Below are 14,762 nucleotides of genomic sequence, written 5' to 3'. Positions count from 1 at the left end.
TGGAGACTAGGGGTTACATTTGTTGGGGACATTATTGGGTTTTCTCCAGTGAATGACAAGAGGCCCTATCTGGGTGACTCCTTGAGAGCCTCAGGGCTCCTAGTGTTCTAGGAACTGGAGTGTCCCTATTAGAAGGTCATCAGTGGGAACATTCAGTAATGTTGACATCACTGAACACCAGCTCTGTACAAGACACTAAGTCAGGCTCTGCAGAAGAGAGGAATGAATAATGACACATGTTCCTAATGTCAAATTTCCACTTAATCTAGAAAGGGCAGAAATGGGCAACCCTTAGGAAAGTAGGAAGTTGGAGGTGGTTCTATTTGTCTTTACTGTTTTGATCTTCCTCTGGGGCTGGACTGAGGCACCAGTCTAAGCAATTCTTGAGGGTGTACTGATGTTTCTTTTTACCTCACCCATGCCTTTTTCAAAAAGCAGAGTTGTAGAGTCTTATTTTTAGGTAGGCTTTAATTGATCTGTTTTCTTTCTTTTTTTTTTAAAAGATTTTATTGATTTATTTTTAGACAGAGGGGAAGGGAGGGAGAAATGGGAGGGAGAAACATCATTGTGTGGTTGCCTCTCATGTGGCCCACACTGGGGACCTGGCCTGCAACCCAGGTATATGCCCTGACTGGGAATTGAACTGATGACCCTTTGGTTCGCAGCCTGTGCTCAATCCATTGAGCTACACCAGCCAGGAATGATCTGTTTTCTTAATAAACTCCATCTTGACATTGTACTGCCATTTGTTGAACAAAGAGAAATTATATAAACTGCAGAAGGGAGAAAATGTGACAAAGGGATGAACTGCTGTTTTACAGTGTGTGTGTAACTAGTTGAGGGTGATTTTTAATTGTCACACAAAGAAGTAATCAAAACTTGAACAGTATGTTGTCACTTTCTTTTAGCAAAGGCTTCATCTTAATATTATTAGTGTTATTGAGGCTTCTGGTCAAGATGGAGACATTGATAGACATGCCTTGCCTCATTGCTCAACTATAAGAAGGAATACAACTAACTTAAAAATGAAAAACACCCAGAACTGCCAGAAAATCACTTGGAAAAACACTCAGAACTGTACCGAAGTCTGACAACCATGGATTTAAAGAAGCTTTATTCATCCCAATGGGTAGGCGGGGCAGAGATAGGGAGTAGGGGTGAAGAGGAATCAGTGTGGTGGTGGTGAGCCAGGAGAGCAGGCAGCTCCACAATCACTTGTGATGGATAAAAATCAGGGGGACACCTTGTGAGCAAGTGAGCCCAGGCCCAGGCCAGACCGTATAGCCCAGGGCTCCAGTGGTGGGGAAAATGAAGTCATATAACTTCTGGCTGTAAACCTAGTAGGGGTTGGGGCATCAGAAGAAACTGCCAGTACATGCGCAAACCCACCCACCCTGGGAACCACAACCAGGACAGCAGCTGGAGGGGTGCCAACTGCATACAGGAAGTGGGCAAAGTGACTAGAAATGGGTATAAGGCCAGGCAAGCCCTCAGAAGTCAGCCAGCAGTGGCATTATCCCTTTTTCAACCCCTCCCTGATACACAGAGTCATGGTTGCCCCGCCCTGGCGAATGTCCAAGGCTCCACCCCATACACGACTTAACAGGTGTGCCAAAACAGAATCAAGGAAGCTCTATGTAGCATACAGACACAGGGAGGCTGCTGAAATCAGGAGACAAAGAAATATGGCCCAAATAAAGGAGCAGAACAGAACCCTAGAAAAAGAACTAAGCGATGTGGAGATAACTAACCTATCAGATGCAGAGTTCAAAACACTGGTGGTCAGAATGCTCAAAGATCTCATTGGAAATGGCAAAAGCATAAGGGAAGAAATGAAGGCTCTACTAAGGGAAATAAAGAAAAATCCACAGGAAACCAACAGGAAGGGAAGGAAACTGGGATTCAAATCAATGATTTGGAACATAAGAAAGAAATAAACATTCAGCTAGAACAAAAGAATAAACAAGAGAACCAAGATGGCGGCGTAGGTAGACACACTGCACCTCCTCGCACAACCAGAACTGACAGAGAATCGAACGGCAAGGGGGTCTGACACCAAGGAAATAAAAAATAAACATTCATCCAGACCGGTAGGAGGGGCGGAGACGGGCACAGGGGTGGAGAGGACTCGCATGGCTGTGGTGGGACCAAGACTGGCGGAGTGTGGGACAAACGGGGCAGGCAGTCCAAGCACTAGCAGACCCTGCAGTCCCACATTCGCGCACAGATAAACCAAGAGGGCTGGACTCAGAGTGGCAGAGAGCAGTGAGTAGCACCCTGCGGCCCCACATTCGCGCATAGATAAACCGGACGAGCAGCGGGCAGCGAAGCAGACCGCGCAACCCAGGGCTCCAGTGCAGGGAAATAAAGCCTCAAACCTCTGATTGAAAGCGCCCGTGGGGGTTGGGGCAGCAGCAGGAGAGACTCCCAGCCTTACAGGAGAGGTCCTTGGAGAGACCCACAGGGGCCTAGGGCGTGCACAGGCCCACCCACTCGGGAACCAGCACCAGAGGGGCCCAGTTTGATTGTGGGTAGCGGAGTGAAAGATTGAAATCCGGAGAAGAGTGAAGCGGGCGCCATTGCTCCCTGTTGGCCCCTCCCCCACACACAGCATCACAGCGCAGCACCAGTGTTACCCCGCCCTGGGGAACACCTAAGGCTCCGCCCCTTAAAGTAACAGACACGCCAAGACAAAAAAAAAAAATGGCCCAAATGACAGAACACTTCAAAGCTCCAGAAAAAATACAACTAAGCAACGAAGAGATGGCCAACCTATCGGATGCACAGTTCAAAACACTGGTTATCAAGATGCTCACAGAATTGGTTGAATCTGTTCGAAAACCAGATGAAAAAATGAAGCCTATGCTAAGAGAAACAAAGGAAAATGTACAGGGAACCAATAGTGATGAGAAGGAAACTGGGACTCAAATCAATGGTGTGGACCAGAAGGAAGAAACAAACATCCAACCAGAAAAGAATGAAGAAACAAGAATTCGGAAAAATGAGGAGAGGCTTAGGAACCTCGAGGACATCTTGAAACGTTGCAACATCCGAATTATAGGGGTGCCAGAAGGAGAAGAGGAAGAACAAAAAATTGAAAACTTATTTGAACAAATAATGAAGGAGAACTTCCCTAATCTGGCAAAGGAAGTAGACTTCCAGGAAGTCCAGGAAGCTCAGAGAGTCCCAAAGAAGCTGGACCCAAGGAGGAACACACCAAGGCACATCATTATTACATTACCCAAGATTAAACGCAAGGACCTACATCCAAGATTACTGTATCCAGCAAAGCTATCATTTAGAATGGAAGGGAAGATAAAGTGCTTCTCAGATAAGGTCAAGTTAAAGAAGTTCATCATCACCAAGCCCTTATTATATGAAATGTTAAAGGGAGCTACCTAAGAAAAAGAAGATCAAAAATAGGAACAGTAAAAATGACAGCAAACTCACAGTTATTAACGACCACACCTAAAACAAAAACAAGAGCTAACTAGGCAAAGAACTAGAACAGGAACAGAACCATGGAGATGGAGATCACATGGAGGGTTGTCAATAGGGGAGTGGAAGGGGGAGAGGGGGGGAAAGGTACAGAGAATAAGTAGCATAGATGATAGGTGGAAAATAGACAGGGGGAGGGTAAGAATAGTGTAGGAAATGTAGAAGCCAAAGAACTTATAAGTATGACCCATGGACATGAACTATTGGGGGGGGATGTGGGAGGGAGGGGGTGGGCAGGATGGAGTGGAGTGTGTGTGGGGGAAATGGGACAACTGTAATAGCATAATCAATAAATATATTTTAAAAAATTGGGATGTAAAAAAAAATAAACAAGAATTTTTAAAAATGAGGAGAGTTTAAGAAGACTCTGGCATGTCTCCAAAAGGGCCAACACCTGAATCATAGGAGTGCCAGAAGGAGAAGAGGAAGAACATGAAATTGGAAATTATTTGAAAAAATAATGAAAGAAAACTTCCCTAGTTTGGCAAAGGAAATAGACGTACAAGTCCAGGAAGCCCAGAGAGTCCCCAAAAAGTTGGACCCAAAGAGGTTCACACCAAGACACATCATAATTAAAATGCCAAAGTTTAAAGAGAAAGAGAGAATCTTAAAAGCTGCAAGAGAAAAGCAGAGAGTTACCTACAAAGTGGTTCCCATAACACTATCAGCTGATTTCTCAAAAGAAACTTTGCAGGCAAGAAAGGAATGGCAAGAACTATAAAAAGTGATAAGAAGCAATCACCTACAACCTAGATTACTCTATCCAGCAAAGCTATCATTTAGAATTGAAGGACAGATAAAGTGCTTCCCTGATAAGGTAAAGCTAAAGAAGTTCATCATCACCAAGCCCTTATTATACAAAGTGTTAAAGGGACTTATTTAGGAAAAAGAAGATCAAAACTGTGAACATTAAAATGAAAACAAACTTACAGCCATCAACAACTGAATCTAAAAAACAAAAAAAAACCCAAACTAAGGAAACAACTAGAACAGGAATAGAATAATAGATATGGAGATCATTTAGAGGGTTATCAGCTGGGAGGGGGAGGGGGAAGAATGTGGGAAAAGGTATAGGGATTTAGAAGCACAATTCAGTAGGTACAAAATAGACAGGAGGATGTTAAGAACAGTATAAGCAATGGCGATGCCAAAGAACTTATATGTACAACCCATGGACATGAACTAAGGGGGGAATTGCTGGAAAGAACGGGGAAACTGGGTGGAGGGTGGCAAAGGGGGAAAAATTGGGACAACTGTAATAGCATAATCAATAAAACATACTTAAAAAAATAACAAACCTAAAAGAAAAAAATATTAGTGTTATCCACTTTCAAAGTGGCTGTGGAAATACAACTTCAAAATAATGTTTATGATTAATTGGATCTCTTTTACATCTGCCTAACAATTTGTGATTGTTGGGTGTTTCTTTTTCCCCACAAATGAAAAGATCTCTCTTGGCACCCTTCCCAGCCTTAGACCTGATTCCACCCAGGATGAGAGCAGTGGAGAACTGGGTCCTGTCCTGGTGCTGAAGAAAGGATGGCATTACAAGTCCAAGTGGGTCAGGGTGGGGCCCTGGCAAGAACACAAGTGCAGCTTGAGAGCCACTTTCATTACGAGGCCTTATTGCTTCCTGAGTAAGATAGGTTCAGGGGAAAGTTAAGGAATATCTGCAATTTAATAAACAATAGCAGACATTCGAGGGGATGTGAGTTCATCCAAAAACAAAGACTATTCCTCTTGTGTTCTTGGAATACACTGCCATTTTCAGACACTGTCAGCAAAGTCTGTGGGTAACCTTGGACTGGTCCTGAAGCTTACTGTTCAGGAAAACATGCTGTTTTCCAGTCCTTCAACCAGCTGTGTGTACAGCACTGGAAGCAAAGAATGAAAGATATCCAAAATTTTCATTTGTTTTTGAAAAAGTGTGTGTTGGAATGGGAAGAACTATGATCATTTAATGGCCATCACAGTGAAACACTTTAACTGGAAACAGATTCCTGGCAACACATAGGCAGAGTTTTAAAGACTGTCGTTGCAGGCATCCATGTCATCTTGCTTTCCATCCTGAATGAACACCAGCATGTGTCTTAGAGTCCACACATAAGTGAATTGGTTGCAAAGAAAGCCTCTGTCAATTCAATACCCCCCACCCAAAAGAACTGAAGGTTTTTTTTTCATAATGACTTTGTAACAAATATGTAAATCCCCAGTCATTAACTGGAGAGAAATGTTACCTTGATGAGGGAGAAATTGTTGGTTTAAGATTATCTACATTGAGGTTGCAGTTAAGATGATGATATAGGTAAACACAGTACTCAGAACCTCCCACAACCACATCAAAATTACAACTAAATTATACAACAACCATCTTTCATAACTGCCTGAAATCTAGCTGAACGGAAGTCCTAAAACTAAGGATATAAAGAAGTCACATTGAGACTGGTAGGAGTGTCAGAGACAAGGAATGAGCTGGTCCCATACCCATGTGTGGCAGTTAAAAATTGGGAGGTATATCTCAGCTGTGGAGGACCTCACTAAGGAGCGAGGAGTCCCAGCCCCACCTCAGAACCCCCAGCTTAGGGTTCCAGTGCTGGGACGAGAAGCCCCCATAACTTCTGACTCTGAAAACCAGTGGGAATTGAGGTGAGTGAGATGGAGGGCTTCTGGAGTTCCAGGCATTCCTCTTAAAAGAACTGCACACTAGCTTACTCAGACTTAGTCAGCTCCAGCACTGGGCAGCAGCTTGAAAGGCACCAGGGACATAAGGGGAGGAACTGAGTTGTCTGGCTTTGGGGTGAAGGCTGGAAGGGCAGCTTTCCCCCAGACAGGAGTGCTGACAGAGGTTATTGTTCCTTTGCTGAGCCCATTCCTCATAGAACTGGCAGGAGGGTTTCAAATATAAGACTCTTATCTTCCTCACTATTAGCCCTACCCTGGTGATTCCTTGAGACTCCACCCCATCTAACTCATGAGCCCACCCAAGCTGTTTCCAGTGGCTTTTCTATACATATGGCCTATCTGGCCTCAGGCATTGGACTTTCCTAAAATGCCTCAAACAAGCAGATCTGGCTTCTGTGTACCCCAGTACCCCGTACCTCTGGCTAGTGGCCCCAGGCCCAGCATTAAGTGGCAGCTGGCCTTGGTTAGCAGTGTGGCCTCTTCTGGGTACCTGCAAGCCCAGTACAGGTAGCAGCCATCTGCAGATTGCTCGTGTTGGGCACAGGCAGTGGCTGACCTTCCATCTTCTTGGAGGCCCCAGAGCCAGTACACCCAGTGGAAAGCTGTACGCCATGCCAGATCACCATCCTACCACTTCCACGAGCTACACATTCAAGAGGCACACTTGGCAGGTACCAAAGCCTCACTGAAGCAAGTCCTGCTCTGTAGGGTTGGCCCCTGTACAGCAGCTCCTCCTCTGTAGTTGTAGCTAGTCCTCACTGTTGATTGGCCTGGGGGTCAGTCTCTCCCAGTAATGTTCCAACAGCAATCAAGGCTCAGCTACAAGAGGACAGTGCATACAGCCCACCCAGGGGGTGCACCTATATGCCCAGCTTGGGTGAATGGGAAGACTGCATCACTGGGCCCTACAGAACACCTACTACACAAGGCCACTCTACCAAGTCTGGGAGATGTAGCAGCTCTACCTAATATATAGAAAACATACAGGGAATCAGCCAAAATGAGACAGAGAAACAGGTCTCAAAGGAAAGGAGAAATCTCCAGAAAAAGAACTAAATGAAATGGAGGCAAGCAAACTACCAGATACAGAGTTCAAAACAGTGGTTATAGGGATGCTCAAGGAATTTAGTGAGAACTTTAACAGCGTAAAAAAGGACATGGAATTTGTCTTTCACTGCCTGGCTTATTTCACTTAGCACAATGCTCCCTAGATCCATCCAAGGTGATGCAAAGAGTAGGAGCTCCTTCTTTCTTTCTACTGCATAGTATTCCATCGTGTAAATGTACCACAGTTTTTTGATCCACTTATTTACTAATGAGCACTTAGGTTGCTTCCAGCACTTGGCTATTGTAAATTGTGCTGCTATGAACATTGGGGTGCATAGGTTCTTTTGAATTGGTGTTTCAGGATTCTTAGGGCGGTGAGAGACAAATACCATATGATGTCACCTATAAGTGGAAACTAATCAACAAAACAAACAAGCAAGCAAAATATAACCAGAGACATTGAAATTAAGAACAAACCGACAGTAACCAGAGGGGAGGTGGGAGGGGATAATGGGGAGAAAGGAGGAAGGGTTGTCAAGGAAGATGTATAAACAACATATGGACAAAGCCAGAGGGGGGTAGGATGGAGGGTGGGAGGTGGGGATGGCTGGAGTGGGGGGAAAATGGAGACAACTGTACTTGAACAACAGTTTAAAAAAAAAAGAAAAAAAAGGGCACGGAAACCATAAAAAAGAATCAGTCAGAAATGAAGGATACACTAACTGAAATAAAGAATAAATTACAGAAAAAAAAAAAAGAATAAATTACAGGGAATCAACAGTCAAGTAGATGTAGCAGGGAATCCAATCAGTGATTTGGAATATAAGTAAGCAGAAAACACCAAATCAGAACAGCAAAAAACAAAAAAATCCAAAAGAAAAAAAAAAGGATAGTGTAAGGGACAACTTTAAGCATATCTACATTCGCCTCTTGGGGGTATGAAGAGAAAAAAGCAAGAAATTGAAAACCTATTTGAAAAAATAATGACAGAAAAATTCCCTAACCTGGTGAAAGAAATAGACATGCAAGTACAGGAAGTGCAGAGAATCCCAAACAAGATGAACTGAAAGAAGCCCACACCAAGACACATCGTAATTAACATGTAAAAGGTTAAAGACAAAGAGAATCTTAAAAGTAGCAAGGAAAAAGCAATTAGTTTCCTACAAGGGACTTTCTACAAGACTGTCAGCTTATTTCTCAACAGAAACATTGTAGGCCAGAAGGGATCGGCAAGAAATATTAGAAATGATGAAAAACAAAAACCAAGATTACTCTACCCAGCAAAGCTGTCATTTAGAATCCAAGGACAGATAAAGAAGTTCCCAGACAAGAAAAAGCTAAAGGAGTTCATCAGCACCAAACCAGTATGACATGAAATGTTAAGGGGTCTTCTTTAAGAAGAAGAAGAAAAAAAAGATTAAAAATATTAATAATATATAGCCATAAAAAAGAACAAAATCTTACTTTTTGTGACATCAGGGATAGACCTAAAGGGTATTATGCTAAGGTGAAATAAGTCAGTCAGAAAAAGAGAAATATGATAGGATTTCACTTATGTGTGGAATCTAAAGAACAACATAGAGGAAGAAACAAACAGATTCATAGAATAGATTGGTGGTTGGCAGAGGGAAAAGGGTTAGTATACTGGGTGAAAAGGTCAACGGATTGAGAAGTATAGGTTGGTAGTTTCAAAATAGTCATGGAGATGTAAATTAGCATAGGGAATATAGTCCATAATACTGTAAATCTGTGTATGGTAGCAGTTGGGTACTGAAATATTGGGGGAACAATTCAAAAGTATATGATTGTCTATTCACTATGGTATACACCTGAAACTAATACAAAGTAATATTGAATGTAAACTGAAATTTAAAAAGTTAAAAAACCCTAAAATTTATTACCATAGATTTACACCACATTTATATATTTAAATAAAAATTTTAGCCCTGGCTGGTATGGCTCAGTGGATTGAGCACCAGCCTGTGAACTGGAAGATCCCAGATTTGATTCCCAGTCAGAGCTCATGCCTGGGTTGCAGGTCAGGTTCCCATTTGGGTGTGTGTGAGAGGCAACCTATCAGTGTTTCTCTCCCTTTCTTTCTCTCCCCTACCCCTCTAAAAATAAATAAATAAAATCTTTAAGAAATAAATCGTTCTTGAGAAATAAATACAAAATTTACATCTCTACACTTGATCTTAGCCAGAAGGCCGAGAAGTGATAAAATTTACATCTCTAAAACAAAGATTATCTACACTGATGACAAGCCTAGAATTTTTAGGGAGTCTTATTTTCTTTGGAGCTCTTCTAGATTTGAATGAAGAAGGCAGTAAAACAGTTAACCTCAATACTTTTCCTTGAAGTTTATGCATTTAACATTACCTTGAAAATAACTATTAGCCCACTCATTTAGAATTTATGATTCCTTCTATGTGAGTGGAAATGTTGGTTTCTCCATCTACATCCTTAGTGCTTAAACACGCATACATTGTATATACGTAAACAGCAAAGTTTTGTGACTGACACAATTTTTTTTATTTGAATTGTAGCCATGCTCACATGTAAGTCTGTACAAAATATATCAATTAATATAAATTTTGGAAACATAGGGAAATGTACGTGTTGTGGTTCAACCCAAGCCATATTACTTACTACTGAGGTGGCCTTGGACAGTTAATTAAAGCTTAGTCCCAGGTTCATCATTAAAATGAATTGCAAATGTATAGGATTTTCAAGTCTAGTTATCTGAGATCTTTTCTCCCCCTTGGATGAATTAAAAAAATAAACAGTTTGGGAAGCAAAATTGTTTAGCTCCTCCTTAATTAAAACAGAGATCAAATTGCTTTTTCTTACCTAGGCTTTAATTTTTTATCTCTAGCAACTTATTTCCATCCTCAGCTTCCCCTCAAATAGCATCAAAATGCCTTAATATGGAACCAGGCTGTTCAGGACTTTACCCAGAATCACTTGTAATGTTTTGTAATTTGTAGTTCTGTCCATAAATTAAGAAAATTATATTAATTTATGAGTTTATTTTAACAAATACTTATTGCATGCTTGCTTCATGAACAATGAAGAGCTAGCGCAGTCTCAGAGAATTTATAGTTGGTTAGGGGGAGCAAGGAACCAATCACTGTAATGCAGGGAAGTGGATGTTTGGGGAAAGAAGTATTGTCCTGGGGTCCACAGAAGTGGGATGGAGAGAGCTCATCTGCTTGTCCAGAGTGCTGGAGCAGACTCTGAGCTGGGTCCTAGAAAATTGGTAGGATTTAGATGCAGACTCTCAACCTAGAGACATTGTTTACATGTATTAAGGTTCACAAGTGATACTTTCTTGCTGTGTTTCTCTTATAGAGTATTCTAAATTGGGGTTCATGAATATCCAGAGACAAAGCCAATTTACATGAAAAACAGCTGTACACCTGTGTTTTCAAGATTAAGTGCAATATGTTTGTTAACATTAACCTGCACTGTCACTGGTGACTAGATTTTAAATGACTTCATTCCATTGGTTTATGGCTGAGAAGTGTCAGTCTCTAAAATATGTCATACTATTCAGGAACCCTACCATAGGTTTCCTTTGCTAGGCATTGCTAAACATCTGGACAAAATGGCTCCATCAAATCATAGAATTCATTTATATTATAAATCCTTATTTTATTTTATTTTATTTTTATTTATTTTAGAATTAATAAAAGACACTTTGGCCCTGGCCAGTGTGGCTCAAGTTGGTAAGAGTGTGCCCCTTAAACCAAAAGGTCACGGGTTTGATTTCCACTCAGGGCACGTACCTGTGTTTCGGTTTCATTCCTGGTCTGGGTGTATACAGGAGGCAATAGATCTATCGATGCTTTTCTCTCACATCGATGTTTCTCTCTCTTCCTTTCTCCCTTCCCCTCTCTCTAAAAGCAATGAAAAAAAAAAAAGTCCTAGGGTGAGGATAAAAAAACAAAGGTACTTTGTTATTTAGATGCTTCTAGTTAAAAGATCTCATTTTTTAAAAATACTTTTATTCAGTTACAATTGTCTGCATTTTCTCCCCATCCCTCCACCCCACCCCAGACAATCCCACCTCCCTCCCCCACCTTTAGCCTCCCCCTTGATTTTATCCTTGTGTCCTTTATAGTAGCTCCTGTAGACCCCTCTCCCCACTATCCCCTCCCCACTCCTCTCTGGCTATTGTTACATTGTTCTTAATTTCAATGTCTCTGGTTACATTTTGTTTGCTTTTTTCTTTTGTTGATTATGTTCCAGTTAAAGGTGAGATCATATGGTATTTGTCCCTCACCACCTGGCTTATTTCCCTTAGCATAATGCTCTCCAGTTCCATCCATGCCATTGCAAAGGGTATAAGCTCCTTCTGTCTCTCTGCTGCGTAGAATTCCATTGTGTAAATGTACCATAGTTTTTGGATCCACTCATTTGCTGATGGGCACTTAGGTTGCTTCTGGTACTTGGCTATTGTAAATTGTGCTGCTATGAACATTGGGGTGCATAGGTTCTTTTGGATTGGTGTTTCAGGGTTCTTAGGGTATAATCCCAGCAGCGGAATTGCTGGGTCAAAGGGCAGTTCCATTTTTAGTTTTCTGAGGAAATTCCATACTGTTTTCCACAGTGGCCTCACCAGTCTGCATTCCCACCAACAATGTACTAGGGTTCCCTTTTCTCCGCATCCTCTCTAACATTTGTTTGTTGATTTGTTTATGTTGGCCACTCTGACTGGTGTGAGATGGTACCTCATAGATCTCATTTTTTAAAAAGGAAGAAACTGACGTACATGGAACTTGAGCCCAAGTTCACAAAGATATTTAGTGACTTTGTTATTTGAACTTCTTAATGTGCTCACTCTTGCAATGCACAGGCAATTCTAGGCAAAGAACGAAAGATTCCATGCTATATAAAATGAAGAACTTTTTATTTTGTTCCATTGTCTCAGAATGAAACTTTATGTTTATATATAAGAAATCATGTGATTCTTATAGCACCCCTGTGAGGTAGAGTTTTGCTATTCTTAGTCTATTTTATAAAGGAGAGAAATGAAATGCAGAGACATTAAATTACTTGCTGAAATCATATAGTTGATAAATTAGCAGACCAAAATTAGATTTGTCCAAAACAACTTATGCAAACTGTGTTGTGTCCAGAAAACCTAGAAAAAGCGGGTATTCTAGATGAAGCAGTCACATCCTATACTATAAAAAAAGCCTTTGTAGCCTAGAGTCAGTTCACTAGGTGGCTATGGCTTTTGTCTCAGCACTTGGTCTGGCCAAGTTTTGCAGGTTTCTTTGGGTATCTCATTATTCTCTAAAGAATAATAATATATTCATCCTCACTCTTTCAGAAAATAAATATTCACAGATCCTAGTAACTGGAAATTTTAGTTAAACCAACCATTAAATGCATAAGTCCTCTGGTTACTTATGTAAAATTAAATTTTATTTTAACAGGATCAGCTAGATTAAGGTCCTGGTGTAAAAATTTATTTTTTTGAAAAGAAATAAATAGGCAAAGTATCCCAATAATTCAGATCATAAAATAGTCAAATCAAATAAATGGGGATAAGTCATATATATTTTTCTTCTTTTTGACAGCTTTTATTTTATTTTTATTTTTCCTCCTTGGGTCCAGCTTCTTTGGGACTCTCTGAGCTTCCTGGACTTCCCGGAAGTCTATTTCCTTTGCCAGATTAGGGAAGTTCTCCTTCATTATTTGTTCAAATAAGTTTTCAATTTTTTGTTCTTCCTCTTCTCCTTCTGGCACCCCTATAATTCGGATGTGGGAACGTTTCAAGGCATCCGGGAGGTTCCTAAGCCTCTCCTCATTTTTCCAAGTTCTTGTTTCTTCATTCTTTTCTGTTTGGATGTTTGTTTCTTCCTTCTGGTCCACACCATTGATTTGAGTCCCAGTTTCCTTCGCATCACTATTGGTTCCCTGTACATTTTCCTTTGTTTCTCTTAGCATAGGCTTCATTTTTTCATCTGTTTTTCGAATAGATTCAACCAAGTCTGTGAGCATATTGATAACCAGTGCTTTGAACTGTGCATCCGATAGGTTGGCTATCTCTTCCTCGCTTAGTTGTATTTTTTCTGGAGCTTTGAAGTGTTCTGTCATTTGGGCCATTTTTTTTTTTTTTTTTGTCTTGGTGCGTCTGTTACTTTAAGGGGCGGAGCCTTAGGTGTTCACCAGGGCGGGGTAACGCTGGTCGCTGAGCTGTGACGCTGTATGTGGGGGAGGGGCCGAGTGGGAGCAATGGCGCCCACCTCACTCTCCTCCGGATTTCAATCTTTCACTCCGCTACCCACAATCAAACTGGGCCACTCTGGTGCTGGTTCCCGAGTAAGTGGGCCTGTGCACACTCTAGGCCCCTGTGGGTCTCTCCAACAACCTCTTCTGTGATGCTTGGAGTCTCTCCTGCTGCTGCCCCAACCCCCAGGGGCGCTTTCAATCAGAGGTTTGAGGCTTTATTTCCCGGAGCTGGAGCCCTGGGTTGCACGGTCTGCTTCGTTGCCTGCCGTTCGTCAGGTTTATCTGTGGGCGAATTTGGTGCCTCGGGGTGCTACCCGCTGCTCTGCCTGCCCCACTCTCCGCCACTCTGAGTCCGGCCCTCTCGGTTTATCTGCGCAGATGTGGGGCCGCAGGGTCTGCTAGTGCTCGGACTGCCTGCGCCATCTGTCCCACACTCCGCCAGTCTCAGTCCCGCCACAGCCACGCGAGTCCTCTCCACCCCGGTGCCCGTCTCCGCCCCTCCTACCAGTCTGGATGAATGGTTATTTTCTATTTTCTTGGTGTTGGTCCCCCTTGCTGTTCGATTCTCTGTCAGTTCTGGTTGTGCAAGGAGGCGCAGTGTGTCTACCTACGCCGCCATCTTGGTTCTCCTATTTTATTTTTATTTTTAAATTATATTTTATTGATTATGCCATTAAAATTGTCCCAATTTTACCCCCTTTGTCCCCACCACCCAGCACCACCCCCACACTCCCTCAGGAAATACCCCCACTCTCGTTCATCTCCATGGATCATGCGAGTAAATTCTTTGGCTACTTCCTTGGCTACATCCCCATGGCTATTCTGCAACTACCTACTTGTACTTGTTAATCCCATCACCTCTCACCCATTCTTCCACACCCACTTCCATCTCTTTATCTTTAAACTTAGGCATTTTGACTATGATGTGCCTGGGAGTGGACCTCTTTGCATCCATCTTGTTTGGGACTCTCTGTTTCCTGGTATTGTACGTCTGTTTCCTTCACCAAATTAGGGAAGTTTTCTTTCACTATTTTTTCAAATAGATTTCCAATTTCTTGCCCTTTCTCTTCTCCTTGTGGCATCCCTATGATGCAAATGTTGGATTGCTTACAGTTATCCCACAGTCTGGTTACACTGTAGTTGTTTTTTTGGATTCTCTTCTCTTCTTGTTGTTCTGAATAGTTGTTTTTGCTTCTTTATGTTCCAAATCATGATTTGATTCTCAGCTTCATCCACACTACTGTTGTTTCCCTGTAAATTGTTCTTTATTTTAGTTTGTGTACCCTTTCATT

The 14,762-nt window shown here is 41.9% G+C and overlaps 1 protein-coding gene and 1 pseudogene across 2 annotated transcripts in view; one reads left to right on the top strand and one right to left on the bottom strand.

Moving 5' to 3' along the window:
* Window positions 1–14,762, top strand: part of ADCY9 (adenylate cyclase 9) — a 147,491-nt gene that overhangs the window by 57,375 nt on the left and 75,354 nt on the right. The gene's annotated exons all lie outside the window — the stretch shown is intronic.
* LOC112298508 (U2 spliceosomal RNA) lies at window positions 9,284–9,446 on the bottom strand (annotated as a pseudogene).

This window comes from Desmodus rotundus, chromosome 1, assembly GCF_022682495.2.
Source record: "Desmodus rotundus isolate HL8 chromosome 1, HLdesRot8A.1, whole genome shotgun sequence".
In the NCBI taxonomy this organism is placed as follows: domain Eukaryota; kingdom Metazoa; phylum Chordata; class Mammalia; order Chiroptera; family Phyllostomidae; genus Desmodus; species Desmodus rotundus.
Note: the sequence above shows the minus strand (reverse complement) of the source record. Positions and strands in the feature narration are given on the sequence as shown.